Consider the following 12245-nt stretch of genomic DNA (forward strand, 5'->3'; position numbering starts at 1 on the left):
AAAACAATGGAAGTAAGGGATTGCTACGTTTGTATGCAATTACCTGCATCCGTTTCAGAGGGTGTTACTTATCATCATTTACCAGCTACGTATGGAATTTCTTGTAGTGTATTAAGTAGTGTTTTTTATTTGTTAGGGAAAATAGATTATAAGATGTCTAACAAAGATAGTATTTTTGGGCACTTGCCAATGAACAAAGAGCTGAATCCAGCTAAAGAAGCTAACATTTTTGGTGAGATTTTTATTGAAAAAGAAGAATTAACATTAGATTACATTTTTAAGAATAATTTAACTTGTAGTTTGGAAGAAGAGGAGAAAGCTTTCCTGAACATGGTGGAGGAGAGGAGATTGAGCATGCATGAAAAGGCAGGGAAACATAAAGTGAGTGAGACAATTTGGGACATTGAGATGGGAAAAGAATTGAGAAATGGAGCTAGTCCAACTTTAGCTTTAGATGCACCACAGAAGGGTAAGCTGTGCATTACAAGAGGGAAATCCCAATATGATACATATTTTGTTGGGACTAGTGAATGTCATGATACATACTTCATTGCAACAGGATGGGGTTTCAGAGGTGGAGAAGATACAATTTTTCCAGGAGTATATTATGTTTGTGGGAACAAGGCTTATTACAAGTTGCCTGACCATTGGTATGGCACGTGTTATGTGGGCCTGGTTTTTCCAAAGATTTTTCATATAGATAGAATAGAAGATGTAGAACATATTAATTTACTAATGCGCTTCAAGAGGGAAACTTGGTCTGAAATTGTGGGTGACATTTTTGGAGCTTTAATTCCAGCAGTGGGAATTTCTTTAAATGCTAATGGGATTCGGAAACTGTCGACAGTGGTGGATCGCTTATCGACAAATACCGCTGGAGGGTTTCTTTTGGTGAATACGGAATTAATTGCCGTACGTGCTATGTCTATGCACAATAGACTTGCTCTTGATATATTATTGGCTAAGGAGGGTGGAGTTTGTGGAATGCTGAAAGTTCAACATTGTTGCACTTACATTCCAGATGAAAGCAAAGACCTGAAGGTCTATATCAAAAATATTACTGATTTGCATGAAGAATTGGTACCACTTGAAGCTGAAAGTATCTGGACTAAAATAGCTAATAAGGTGATAGCTGTTAAGAGTTTTATTGCAAAAATAGGTAGTACTATTATAGGTAAGATATTGTTTCCTTTAACTTGTATAATTGTTGCTTTACTGATATTGAGATTAGTGTGTGTGTGTTGTAAAAACAGGGGAGGGAGAAAGAAGTTAATTAAAAGAAACAATGAAAAGAGAAATAAAAAGTTGAAAAGAGAGCCACAAGAAATTGAATTAGAAGAATTAAGGGAGAGTGTCTACTTAGAAACAAAGAGGGATGATGAAAGAGTGTCTGGTGTGTAGTGTTGTGTAAGGAGGAAAAAGACATTTCAAATTTCTCCTAAAATGGGACTAAATTTTCACTAAATTTTTTTTTGTGGATTATTTGGTGATAAAAATCACCAAAGGAGGGATTGCTGGAGCAGAGTTTTCTGTTGAAAATTCATTGGGTTTTGAAGTTTCAGTTGTCTAAACGTGGTAAAAATAAAATTACTAATTTTTAATTATTAATTATTTGTTTTGTGTAAATGTTTTTTTATTTAATCAATACGTATGTATTAACAACAAGAGAAAAACCGACACGAGGGAAATGCTTATATGTTGCTATTGACAATGTGCATGTTTTATTAAATAAACGTTGCTGAGTGCTGTTTATTTTTAAGCACGAAACGCTTTTGAATTAATGCTTTTCTGTGTTGCTAAAGCTAGATAATTGCATACACATAAGGGTATTAGTGGGGTTAACACTGTTTAATCATTATGCTGTGGTAACGTTGTTTTGTCTCTTTTAATTAAGATGGTCTATTGTGGCCTATTGTGGCCTACTAAAAGATGGCTGACTTTTGAAGCCTGGTTTCGAGTAAGAATTTGTGATGGAAAAGGCCTTGCTGAATATGGACGCGAGTCATCTGTCCACAGTCCTTGCCTGGTTAAAACTTTCCGTGAGGACAGCAGCAGATCTGGGCATGTTTCCAGATGCACTGGACAGCAGCCTTGGCAGCCTTGGAAAACAAAGGAGCTTTAAAGGAAGACTCTAAGCTGTGAGCTCACCAGAGGAAATATGTGGAAGTTGAGAAGAAACATTTGTAGACTTAGTTCCTGTTCTGTCTTTTTATTTTTGTGACTTTTTCTGAGCGGAGATTTTTCAAAATGTAGCGATGCTACATCCTTTCCTTCTCGCTCTGCTCAGCGGTTCGGCGGATGAAGAGGAAATTAAATGTTTCTTTCCTTTGTTTGAATTATTATAAATATATTAGACCAGAGAGGGTTCCATTCCATTGCGGTTTTACTTTCTTCCTAAACCTGCGTTGGTGAGGATCGATGCTGTAAGGACGGTGACTTGGGAGATTTCTACCGAGAGACTTGTCCTGATGACCCATTCTGACATTTAGCTAGAATAGGTAATTATGAGAAAATGATTTATTCTGATTAATTTCTTTTGACTAACTTTAGATAAAGAATCATAACTTTAATACGGTGTTGGTGATTATTTCTTGTCAATTATTGAGTATTCTATTTGATTATTGATGTATAGATTGTTTAGATCATTACAATTGCAATAGCTAGGTCTTATTGACCTCGGTGTAGGTGTGGGGTTTAAGTTTAGGAGTTGGAGTTTTCTTTCCACAGGTTCAATGTTAGTAGAGTATTTGAGTGTATGTTAGTGAAATGGGCCCTAGTGTATGGTGAGTGTATGTGCGTGTAACTGTGAAATTACTCTATCCGTGGAAGTAGGGAGATTATATACACCCCAATCTGCATCACACCCACCCATGCAAATATAACTTTACTCTTCCTTCTCAAACCTTTCACCTTTGTTTCCATCTTTTTATTGGCCTCTCCTTCTTTTCGCAGTTTCTTCCTTCTTTTCATATTTCCTATAATTCATTCCTCCTTTCTGCCCTCCCTTTCTCTTTCCCTCTATTTTCCTCATTCTTTCTCCATCTGTTATGGTTTCTACCCCACATTTAGAAAAGAAATGCAGCAAGTTTTTATATAGTGCAAACTCAACCCAAAAGTATTGGATCGCTTTACATGATTTATTATTATATATTTGTTTGTATGCATGGGGAGATTAATTGATTTGCCCAGAATCACAGGATGTTAGGCTGAACTGAGACTAAAAACCCATCTCCTAAATCGACAGCTCGAGCATTAAGCCGCAACCCCAACCACAAGAGCAGAAGCATTTTCAATATTATATACAACTTGATGCAAAAAACATCCATTGACAAAGCCAATAGTCTTTGCTTCTTATAAGTGTAATGTTACTTGTATTATATATCTGGATGCAATGACAGACGCAGCAAAATATCAGTAGGGTGGCACACTATGCGATGCACATATTTTTAGCGTAATTGCTTTTAAGCCACACTCTTAATTGCATCGGTTACGCCCCTTTGAAAGATCCCCGAGTATTTTCATCCAACTCAAAGCCCTGGTCTACACACACCGTCAGGTTCTTGGTGCACATAGCCTTGACTGCAGTGCACAGAGCCCTTACTCTGCCGCACACAGAGGAAAATAATTAGAGGGAACATTGGGGGCTGCAGCAGGGGATGTTGAGGATAAGTCTGGCGGAGGTGTTTTAAATGCTCTGCAGTTTCTTGAGGAGTTTCTGGAGTGAGTTGTCATAGTCGATTCTGCTGCTAATTAGTGCATGGGTGACCGTCTTTCTGGACTCAGTGGGGATCCACTTGAAGATCTTTTGGGAGCAGGCATAGTGTGTGGAAACAGCACTGTGAGACTGCGTATATCTGGTGACTCATAGTGAGCGAGGAGTCTAGGATGATTCAGAGGTTTTGTGCATGGTCTGTGGGTGTGGGTTCCAAGTGCTGCAGACCACCATGAGTCGTCCCAGGCGAGTGGGTGTAGCCCATGATGAGGATTTTGGTCTTCTCTGAGTTGAGCTATAGGCAGCTGTTCTTCATCCAGGTGGCAATAGCCTTCACCCCTTTGTGAAAGTTATTCTTGGTGACATTGAGTTTATGGGTGAGGGAGAGGATCAGCTGGGTGTCGTCAGCGTCGGAGACAATGTTGAGTCTGCGGTTCCTGATGATGGCTGCGAGTGGGGCCATGTAGATGTTGAAGAGAGTGGGGCTCAGGGAGGAGCTCCAAGGCACTACACAGCTGATGTCTGTGAGTTCAGAGTGGAACAGTGGGACTCTGACTTTCTGTGTACAGCTGGTGAGGAAGATGCATATCCATTCTAGGGCTTTGTCGAGGATGCCAGCATCCTGGAGTCTTGTGCATAGGGTTTGGTTAGAGACGGTATTGAAGGCGATCGAGAGGACCAGGAGGATGCTGTTTAACCTTAGTCGAGGAGGATGCGGATGTTGTCTGTGGGTGGTCTCGGTGCTGTGGTTGTTTTAGAAGCCAGATTGTGAGAGGTCCAGGATGTGGTTTACTTCAATGAACTTAGATAGTTGGCCATTGATGGCCTTCTCGATGACCTTGGCTGGGAAGGGGAGAAGAGAGATGGGTCTGAAGTTCTTGAGGTCTGTCGGGTCAGCGGAGGGTTTCTTCAGCAAGGGGTTGATATCTGCATGTTTTCAGTCTTCCAGCACAGTGGCACAGTTTATAGAGCATTTGATGGTGCAGCAAAGTTCAGGTGCGCTGGTGGCTGAAGATGTGGTGCAGGCAAAGGGTCCGAGGCTGCTCTGGAGTAGATGCTCTTCATGATCTTGAGAGTGTTGTCAGCGGTGAGGGGAGTCCACCTGAGTGGGGTCTGTTGGGGTCCGTGTCCTTGGGTGCGATAGTTGCAGGTAGGGGGAGGGTTTTCTTGGGGATAGAGGCTGTCAAGCCTGTCATATGTATACTTAATCTTGTGGTGGAAGAAGGTGCTGAGGTTGTTGCAGAGGTCTTGGGAGGATGGGATGTCTGCTGTCTCTGTGCTGGGTCTGGCGAATTCTTTGACCACGGTGAAAAGTTATTTTCTATTGAGTGCATTGACGTTGAGCCTTTCTTTAATTTAGATTTTAAATTAGTGAACTTTCTTTTGCTTTTAAACAGTTTTAGGGGATGCAATTTTTAAGTTTTGGGGGAGAATATTTTGTCAGTGTGTAAGAAAGGAACAATTTTTCAAATGTCATTGCTTGACTAGGTTTGGTTTGACAGTGCAGCTTTATGGAAGACCTATTGTTTCCCCAATACAGAGCCTGAGCTTTGGACCTACCCACTACAAGCTTGGATTCTTTCAGCCACTGACTTGAGACTTTCTCAGCCAAATATTGAATTAGTCTAGAAGACTAAATTTCTCATCTCATGCTATTTGCAATTTGGTGTTTCATTCTACCTTCTAGTGATTGTTTCCAATGCAATTCATTAGACACTAGTGTCATGCCCTTTAGGCTAGTCCTGTCATGTATACCCCTATATACATACATTGTCCCATCCACACGACAATAACGGTTCTGAACAGGTGACCTTTTACCTAGTAGCTTGCTCCTGTCTCTTTGACACCAGGCTCCTAGTATCATAATCCCTGTACCTGACATACATAAACAAGTTTTCAGGCACAGCATAATTATTCTGGATGAGGGTCACTACTTTTTTCATCCTTTGCCAACAACCCGCCGTGTATGATCACATTTGTTTGGAAAAACATTTATGATTTTTTTCAAAACATTTATGATTGTTTTCAAAACATATCAATTCTAGAAGAAACCCTGGAGTGACCACTCTAGTATATAAGACCCCCATTCCTCCTTACAAATCAGAGGAGAATTTCTTCCAAGCTGACATGGGGTCCTGCATACTGAATCTTCTACACGCAGAGGTCTGACATCCCTTGCGGGGTGTCATCCTCGAAGCAGAGACGGAGTCCTTCGTTCTCAACCATCAGGTGAGAGGACTGGTTCTTCTCTAGGTGTTTCTTGGCTATACACATATATACATATAGCTACACACATATACATGCTACACATACAGATCTAGGCTAGGGTCATTGGGCGAATTAGGGTGCACATTTTAGGAATATGCAAGTGCTTCTGTTTTTATCTCAATTGCGTATGTTTATCCTATTAGCACTATGGTAGAAATGTATCTACTATTTACTATATTGGTACTTGCCATCTCTTTCGTATGCTTCTGTCTCCTGATTCTCGCAGCAAATATTTTTTGCACAAGACTGATGCTGCACCAATAAATACTTATTGAAACACCCAGATCGCCATCCTGTGTATATTCTGAGAATAAGTGAGCATGAGTGATTGAGCGAAAAATGCTGACTGTTTTCCACGATCCCTGAGGAATCAGATTTGCCATGTTTAGTGGTTGCCAGAGACTACCTACATCATTGTAAGATACAGGGCGGTGGTAGTGGCACTGTAGAGCTAGCTTGTCTAATGCCTGACATATCCTGTGGGGGTGTCCGTAAGCGGTTGTGACACCAAGCCCTTGGTTTAGGCCATCCAAAACATGCAGGACCTGGGAATTCCTAGGAGCTATATGACACTAGACCTATTTGAAAAGTATGCACCACATTTGCCCTTCAAAATCTACATCTTATGCAACATTTCACCCCACTACCTATAATGTAAGTTTTGCTGCAGATTGATGATGGCATTAGAGGCGCTCATGAGGGGGCAGTGGACCAGAAAGTCTTGCAGGCTGCCATAGTTTCCTGCTGCTGATAGCACTGTGGAGAACACAGGGAGTTCTAGGTTGTATCCTACCCATATTGCTAATAAGGACTTCAGCACATGTTCCCCGTTCTGGAACATGTTAGGTCAACCTAATTACAGTAACAGTGACACATCCCTGTGCAGTACACAAGCTGCTTGCAAGCAAAGTTTAACCTAGTGGAATGGATTTGCTGGGATATAAACTATTAAGCAAGTGGAATTTAACTAAGGGTTTGATTTAGATCTTGGCAGATGGGTTACTCCGTCACAATGGTGACGGATATCCTGTCTGCCAAAATATAAATCCTATAGTGTAGTGCAGTTCCTATATCCCTGATAGGCTCTGCCCATTGGAATAACATACACTATAGATTTGACATAGGACTAAGGTCAGTATGTCTCTATTGAGTATATTAAACTTAATTACTTGTGTGTGCCAGCTAACTCAGAGGTCACTAGAAACTTCTCAAATATACAAGAAGGCATTAGTCTCCGACAACTGCATAAACATGACAACTTTGTTTCCTTTTATTTTTTTTTATCTTTATCTTCTTTGTGCATATTTTATATAGCGCAAACTCGACCCGAAGGTATTGGAGCGCTTTACACGAGCACCGTATTTACATTACACATTCAGGCACGGGGAGATTAAGTGATATGCCCAGAATCACAGGATGTGGACGCGACCCCGAGGCTCGAATCCTGGTTTCCAGCACCAAAGTCGGCAGTCTAGCCGACGGGCCACATCCCCTCCCCTTTTAGAATCGGAACAGTCTCAGAATCGTGGAAACAATAGATAACAGTTTCACTCAGTCAATCGTGCATGCTTCGTTTCTACAGAGTTGCACAGAAAGAGAGAGATGGGCGTTTCAATAAAAGGGTTTATTGAACAGTCTTATTCCTCATGCAGGAGATATGAATTGCTACAATCGTAAGACAGACTGCAAAGTACAATATTTACAAGGTTAGCAGTAAGATAAAATAATACTGCAATAGCATGGTTTGTAGCTATGACATATATTAATCAAAATACATACATAAATAACACAAGCTAAAATGTGATACTCATCTGATGCTTGTAAATTGTTCTACCCTAGTGTACCTAACCTAAGTGGAGTACGACATTTAAAGTAGGTGCCATTTCTAAAGTATAGCTAGCTATATTTTAGTTTAGCCTAGAGTTGCCAAACGTTTCTCTAAGTTCTAGTCAGCTCCATACCTTAGAATGAGAGAGGTTGGAATCTCTTTTCTGGACTCGATAGTCTTACCCCCCGCAAGGGAAGTCAGAGAGCACTGGAGCTGGATTCTCTGCGAGGAGGATGGCAGCGTCAGGTCAGTGCATCAGGCTGGAACTCGATCTCTTTCCGAATTTGCCGTGGTGAGCCGCGTAGTCTGGGTTGGATCGAATCCTCCGGGTGTGGTAAATATTCTTTTTACCTTGACTGAATTTCATACGGAATCTAAAATAAAGTAAAATAGCTCAGAATAACAAGAGGCAGAATCCGTGGTATAAGAGATTTTCTGAATGGGCTTTATTCCAAAATGGCCGACTCGAGTGGCGGCCTTCAGGTTCCGTCACCACGAGGGTTCAGGAAGTGAAGTACAATACTTTATTGACAAGAAGTAACTTTTATAGGTCATACATTACAATGAAACGAATGCAAAAGGCGTAACAATTGATAAGGAAAATGACATAGTAATACGTAATCGAAACTAGGCGTAATAAGGAGCAAAAAGAAACATGATTGGCTCTGATTATCATACATAGGTGGATCTATAAGATAATACTTAACATAGATGCGCGCGCAGCAGCATGACGTGTGATTGACGTGCAACTAGGGGGTGAAGGGGACTTGACATTTAGCTCTACATGTGGAGACAAGAAGTCTGGGGGGTCAAGTCAACCTAATCCCAAATCATATCTAACATCCTATGTTTAGAGAACTATGTTATCCGCAAGGAAGGACTCTCGGACAGAATCTATTCTATACTGACTGTGTGTGCGTGTACAAGCGTCTAAGTGTCTATATGAGATGCGAGGGGCAGAAAACTTTCCATGGCAACAGGGCTATGAATTACGTGCAGGAGGACGGAAAGGCCGAGTCCTTTGCTTGTGAGCTAAAGGAGATGTTTACCTAAATCACTAGACAGGAATGCATCGGCTGAAGAGCAAAGTAGATAATCTGAAGGTGAAATACAGCTTCTTGGCAGGCAGGCGAAACTGGCCGAGGCAGGCACTGTTAGCTGCACAGGGAGTAGGACAAAGTTCATGGATACAGATGCGAGCTCAAGCTGAAGCTGTCAGAGACAGAGAGCAGGGAGAGGCTTTGAGGACAGGATCGGGCCTACTTGCCTGAACTGTAAAAATGGAGTAACTTAGCCACATAAAGTCGGTGGCCTTTCATACTTAGGAATCGAATATCCAGCCCATTGATGGCGGATCTGACAGAGAACATATTGACGGTGGACGCACATATGTTTGCGTCTTGGAAACTGGAACTGGAGGGAACATACATGTACTTGTGACATGCACATAGAACCGTTGGGGTCCAAGATAGGGGACATAACTGATCAGGAAAATCCACATTTCCACATTCCCTCCTTGTCCCCTACTTGCCCTTCAAGAGATATCAATCTTCATCATTCCATCGATTTGCTCATGGAGCATCATTTCTTCTTCCTTCTTCTTCCGGCATTTTGAACGAGAACCTTGATATGGAATGCATGATGTGGCACACAGACCACAAATCGCTGGTCCACATTGCAGGCATAAACAACAACTGAAGAGCATAAGAAGGCCAATACCTAGGAAGGATAGAACTCTCCATCCCCAGGCTGATATCACACTCCAAAACCACCCGGACCACGTCCAAGTGCCTGGATTCTCGTGTATCTGGCTCACAATCTTATGAAGGCGTGTTATAGCTTTATATACAGATGGCGAATTTTCTGGTATGAATATGCAGCAGCTGGATCCGATGACCCTGCAAGCTCCGCCCCTATCGGCCAGGATGACGTCAAGGACAAGACGATTCTGGAGAACAACAATTCTCATCACTGATTGTTCCTCTGTCAGATTGCCTAGGGCGGCTATAGTCTCGTTTACTACAGCTTCAAGAGTCTTGGTTAGTCTACGTATCAGCTTACTATTTGATATTGTACCTATATAGGGAAAGATACCTTTATTGAAATCTACATACTTGTCCCATGCCGTCTCAGTATAATCGACAACTGGGAGATCTCTTCGCTCTCTATTGTGTACTAAATGAACATTTCGATAATAATCAGGAGGAGCTAGGAAAACAGGTGGCAAAAGGAATGCTATGTAACAGGTACCATCCCAATCTAGAGGCAGATGCATATATGCCGTCTGACCACATATAAAGTAAGAATGGCGGGAAACTCTAAATGACGATTTACCTTGATCACTATATTCTACTGTAGTAACGCATTGGCTATGGCCCATATGTATGGAACCAACTTTTCTTACACATAATTCACCCTTGATTGGAAATACTGACATAGTGGGCAGAATTAGTTCAACTTCGGATTTGACATTCAGAATCATAAGATTAGGTGTAAAATTACCTAATTTATACACTTCATTTTCTAGATCAGTTCCTGTTCTACTGGGGTGACCCTCCTTATTAGGGTGACAGACTTTGAATAAAACTAGATTCAGATTTCCCCATATCCAATGTTGTTGATAAACTGCTGTGTCTGGGTCTATGGAATTTAGTAAACTAAACCATGCTCCACAGGAGCCATTATGTGTGAACGGATGTGGAAAGAAAGGCAGAACTCCTTTGTTATTCTGATAGGGAGGGAGTCGGCCACACACCCAACAATTGGTGGCATTACTAGTCTGATGGGAATGATGTAACATACTAATGAAAGTGTTATTGCGCAGCGCAAGTCTATAAGATAATTCATGTGGCGGTAGTTCACTAAAAGAATGTTCAGCAGCAACATTATAAACATGTCTAGAAATAGGATGATATATGTGCAAAATCACACTCGTAATAATTATTAAAAGACTCAATAAAAACAGAATTAATAATGTCCTCATACAGTAGCTACGCAGTGATTTACAATACGCCTGTCGTTTCAACATTTCTCGGGTTTTTTCTCTACTCAGGTCCAAGGGATACATGTCAGAGACAATTCAACCGCTTCACCTTGGAGAGGACTTAAACAATCAAATTGCTCGACTGTTTGGGCCTAAGCTTTAATTTATAGTTCTGAGAGTCGTTCTGCTCAACAAAGGGAAGTTTTGAATCAGTCTGTGAGGTAGTGCAGGGCACAGTGTCTATATCCGAAGGTAGTCCATGAAATTTCTTGATGTGGCTGGAATGTATCCAGCCCTTGCGGCCCTCAACTTTCACGGCTGTTCTTGTGGTCAGCAGGACTAGCTTCGGTGCTTTCCACCTGGGCTCCAACTGGGTCTTGCGATCGAAATTCCTCACAAACACCAGATCACCCGGAACAACGTCATGGGGTTTCACCTCAGTGTTGTCAGGAAAGGCTGCAGCTACCTGTGAACGACAAGATTGTAGTGCAGACATCAAGGAAGCCAAGTAATCTGTTAGCATATCACAATTAACATCAGTTATTTTACGTGGTATTGGCGTCCCCCACATATTTGGTGGTCTTCCGAAGATCACCTCATACGGGGATAGCCCTGTTCGAGAGTGTGCTACCATTCTTATGTAAAATAGTGCATCTGGTAAGGCTACTATCCAGTCAACACCTTTCTCCTTACATATTTTAGACAATCTGATTTTCAAAATTTGATTATGTCGTTCCACGAGACCTGCTGCCTCGGGGTGTCGGACACAGTGGAATTTCCACTGATATCCCAACAAAAGTGAGACATGTTTCATTAATTCGGATGAGAAAGGCTGGCCGTTATCTGAATATACAACACGTGGTAAACCGTACCGTGGGAAGAATTCTCGGACTAACTGTTTGGCAGTAGTCGGGGCCGTGTAATCTGATACTGGGTACGCCTCAGTCCATCGGGAGAGAGCGCAGACAACTACAAGAACATATTTGAATCCTCGACATCGTTCCATCTGGATATAATCCATTTGGAGCACTTCAAAAGGATGATCAGGAGTCTGGAATCCACCCTGTTCTACGGGAACACTTTTTCCCGGGTTGAACTGACAACATATCATACAGGTACGGACCTTTTGTTTAGCTGCTGCTCGTAAATGTTTATTGAACCAAATGTGTTGAATGCTATCTAGCATAGCTTTCTCTCCTAAATGTGCCGGGCTGTGAATTGTAGCTATAATGGCTTGGACCATAGAGTCAGGAAGAAACCATACAGATTTCTCTTTCGTCATCCATCCCTGATCTGTCTGGATCCCTCCTAGTTCAGTCCATTTCTTTAATTCTTCTGCAGTAGCATGTGTCTGTATGTCAATTACGTCGAGTGCGGGATCCTTAATTGTCATACACTGTGTTGGTGTCTGAACTATTGGCTTTGTCATGTCTAATGTGCGATTCTGAGCAGTC

The sequence above is a fragment of the Triturus cristatus genome, chromosome 11 (genome assembly GCF_964204655.1).
Source record: "Triturus cristatus chromosome 11, aTriCri1.1, whole genome shotgun sequence".
NCBI lineage: Eukaryota > Metazoa > Chordata > Amphibia > Caudata > Salamandridae > Triturus > Triturus cristatus.